General features: G+C 33.8%; 1 pseudogene; it reads right to left on the reverse strand.

Moving 5' to 3' along the window:
* Positions 1 to 1,794: 1,794 nt before the first annotated feature.
* On the reverse strand, positions 1,795 to 2,734 carry LOC119543309 (annotated as a pseudogene).
* Between the last annotated feature and the right edge of the window lie 1,196 nt (positions 2,735 to 3,930).

Below are 3,930 nucleotides of genomic sequence, written 5' to 3' on the forward strand. Positions count from 1 at the left end.
GAACACAGAGGTCAATATTGATGGTTCTAATGGTTGTAAATGTGAGACTGTGTGTCACAGACGGAGAGAAGTACCAGAGAGAACAAATGATGGACCTTTAGCTCTGCCTGGGAGTGGGAAGAAGTGGGAATGACAAGTCTTAGTTTAAGCCTGTTGGACCCTTATCAAGAGCTACAGGGCATCCTCTATGGTGAATAACTTGTAGATGACAGACATTTTAAAAAGGCATTAATAAACCATTTCAGAATAGTTCAATGATAAATTCATGGTTTCATTTGGGTAGTATATTTTTAGCAAACTCATTCTGATTGCCACATAACAGAATCAGCTCTACTCAGAATATTAAGAGCCATAGTTTTTACTTTTATTCATTTTATCAAAATGAGAGAGATATATACATATATATTATTATTTATGCTGTTAAAATTTAGCTAATGCCAAATTTCACTAATGCTGAATAATGCTCTAAGGTTATTAGGTCTATATTCTCAAAATGCAAAAAAAGTGACCAAAAGAAAAATATGACCATCTATTTAAACAAGCATTTCTTCTTGAAGTCATATTATAAACCCAAAAATATATTTTACAGTTCCCATCATTGCATATATTATAGAGAAATTTGTATAATTGTGCTGTCAATTTGTTGCTAAATTTATTTTCCTCCCTGGTTCTATTTTGTTTTGCTGCTTCAGACAGTATTTTGGAAAGATACTTCTTTTTTCACATCAAGACACATCCTTAAAAATAAAAAGAACAGATAAACAATATCATAGCCTATTACATCCACACTCACAACACACATATTTCATGAAATACCATGTTTGTATTTGAAAGGCTTTCTATTTCAATTGTAAAATTCTTGTCATGTCAAATAAATGGATTTCAGAGTCCCGTAATAGATTTTGGCAAACCATTAGAAAATCTTTCCTTAAGATCTCAATTAGCTTCTTCTACAATTTTGAATTCACAAATAATTAAGGAGAAGAATAAATACAGTGAGAAATGTTATTTCATCTTGTAAAACTTTCATTTACCAAGCAGTTTCAAGTAAGCTTCAGAAAAATCCTAAATTAATTGAAGAGTTTTTTCCTGGTATGGGAAGACTAATTACATATTAGATTTCATTATTATAATTTTTAAATAAGCTAGTAAGATAAATCGTCTCTCAACTACACTTCAAATACTTATTAATATAAATATCTTTCATATATGAACTTAATAACTAGTTTCTGTAAACTGTACTTTGAGCAACATTCACAGATTTTGAAATACACAAACATTTCCAAAGATGACTATCAATATTGATGGCTAATTATCTCCATCAGTATAAAAATTTTTTCTTTAAATGTAATATGCACCAATTAATTGGTTTCAGAACAAAGATACCAAGAAATATTAGTCTAAATGTTTGTCACTGATTACAAGTAACAGTATATTAAGTACAGAATAGTATAATAAACTTTGAATAATGTGATTATTTAAATGAAACAAAATTTTAAGTCTTGATTAACAAGATATACCCAAAGATAGAAGAGACAGATTGAAGAACTTAGGTTCATTTCCTCCAGATATCTAAGGGTAGGAAGTGAAATGAGAAAAGGAATATCTAAAGGAGATGAAAAGGAAAATTTCTTTGGAACAAAGACTTGAAAAATAAAGCATGAAAAGAGACAAATCGGATGTCAAAGAAATGGAAGAAGAAAAAAATGATACAAGCTATGTACTGGAAGCTTCTAAAAAATTGTTATTATTTAGGACCTCTTTTCCATATCCTTTCTATATGCAACAGAACATTCATTCTTTTGACAAAGAGGCAATCCTTTGTAACATATGCACAAAGGCTTTTTTCACTTGTTGGTTCCTTAGGGTATAGATGAAAGGGTTCAAAAGTGGAGCAACTGAGATATTGAGCACTGCAATTCCCTTAGAAAAAGAAATTCTTTGCTGGACTGAGGGTTTAACATACATGAAGATGCAGCTGCCATAAGAGAGGGAGATCACAATCATGTGGGAAGAACATGTGGAAAATGCCTTTCTCCTCTGATGAGCTGAAGGGATTTTTAGAATCATCAATGCAATGTAGGTGTATGATATTATCACCATTACCAACGTGACCACAAGTGTCATAGAAGCTGAGAGGAAACCCATTGTCTCGATGAGCCTTGTATCTGAGCAGGCGATCTGCAGCAGGGGAGTAGTGTCACAATAGAAATGATCAATAACGTTGGAGGCACAAAAGTAAAGGTTTAGACCCACGATAAGAGGTGGAAAGATGGTAAAAAACCCAGAGAACCAACAACTGAGAACCAGCTGTGTGCAGACTTTGCTGTTCATGATGGTTATGTAGTGCAGGGGCTTACAGATGGCAACATAGCGGTCATAGGAAATGGCAGCCAGCAGGTAAAATTCAGATGCTCCGAGAAGGCAGGCAAAAAACAATTGTACTACACAGCAGTTATAGGAAATGGTTTTGTCCCCAGTTTGCCATCATAACTAGTAATTTAGGGATGCATGTAGTAGTATAAGAGATTTCTAAGAGGGAAAAATTCCTAAGGAAAAAATACATGGGAGTCTTGAGGTGAGTGTCCATCAGAGTGAGTGTGATGATGATTAGATTGCCAGTGATGCTGAGCAAGTAGGTGAGAAGGAGAAAGATAAATAACACAACTTTCAGTTGTGGGTCATCGGTCAAACCTGCCAGGACAAACACAGTCACTCTTGTGTAATTCCCCATTACTGTCCTAGGACTTCTATCAAGTCAGAAGAGAAAAATTAAAAAAAAACAACAACAACATGATGATCCCTATGCAAATTAGCATTTTTAAACTGCAGTTTGCAAAGCAAAGTTAAGGTAGAGTAATACAATACTCATTTAAGTTTTATAGAGTTATGCCAGTAAGAAAAAAATAGATTGCATTTCCAGAGTACCTGGACAGAAATTTAAAACTTAATCTGCATTTCCAACAAGGAATAAACCCTATAATAGTAGTAATTGTTGCTTGTTTTTACATGAATAAATCAGAAGTTCCTATAAACATGAAAAATGCTTTTCTCTCTTGATAATATGCAAAAATTGGAATATCATGCCGTGCTCTGATCAATTAACAAAGTTTGCCTCCTAGAATCAAAATCATGTCCATCATTATATCAGGCCACATTTTGCGTTTAACACACATGCACAAACACACATATACATGCAAACATGCACAAACCCTGGTCAATAACCAAGGACAGTACACATTTACCTTTTTACTCAACTAATCGAACTCAAATTTCTGATTACATCCATGGCTAATGATCTCTGAGTTCAGATAAGTGAATAGGAAACATAGGTGAAGATTTTCTTTGCTCTTATCTGCCATCACTCGCCAATCTTTGCACTTCCTGCCCCACTATAGAGTCAGCAGGAACAGTTTGAGAATATTGATGTGGATAACAAGATACTGCAGGTTTCCTCTGCAGGCTATGACTCCGATAATGGACAGTGGAAAGTAAAGGAAAAAGTAGGATAAAGGGATGTAGAAGCAAATATGAATATACAAATATAAGTTTAGGAAGTATTATGAGATGGGCAATGCACAAAGAAGAGAAAAATATGGAGATTGCTGCATGGAGGTCTAGAGAACAAAGACTTTTTGAAGAGAGAGGGTAATGAGTTTCAGGAAAACCTTCAAAGAATATTAAAAGTATGTAAATTCATAATATAAAATTATAATGATGGAATGTTTGACATTTAATTTCTCTCCATCTGCTTCTATTCCTTAAGTGAGCTTTTTGCCCTTTGTTTAAAATACAAACTGAAGACATGAAGAATTTGGAGATCAGCATGGCCTAAAGACAAGAGGAGAGAACACTTGGTTAATCTCAAATTCATAATGAGCCACTGAGACAAATTTTAGAAGGCATAGATTTCCCTACCATAATAAGGAT

The sequence above is a fragment of the Choloepus didactylus genome, chromosome 8 (assembly GCF_015220235.1).
Source record: "Choloepus didactylus isolate mChoDid1 chromosome 8, mChoDid1.pri, whole genome shotgun sequence".
NCBI classification, from domain to species: domain Eukaryota; kingdom Metazoa; phylum Chordata; class Mammalia; order Pilosa; family Megalonychidae; genus Choloepus; species Choloepus didactylus.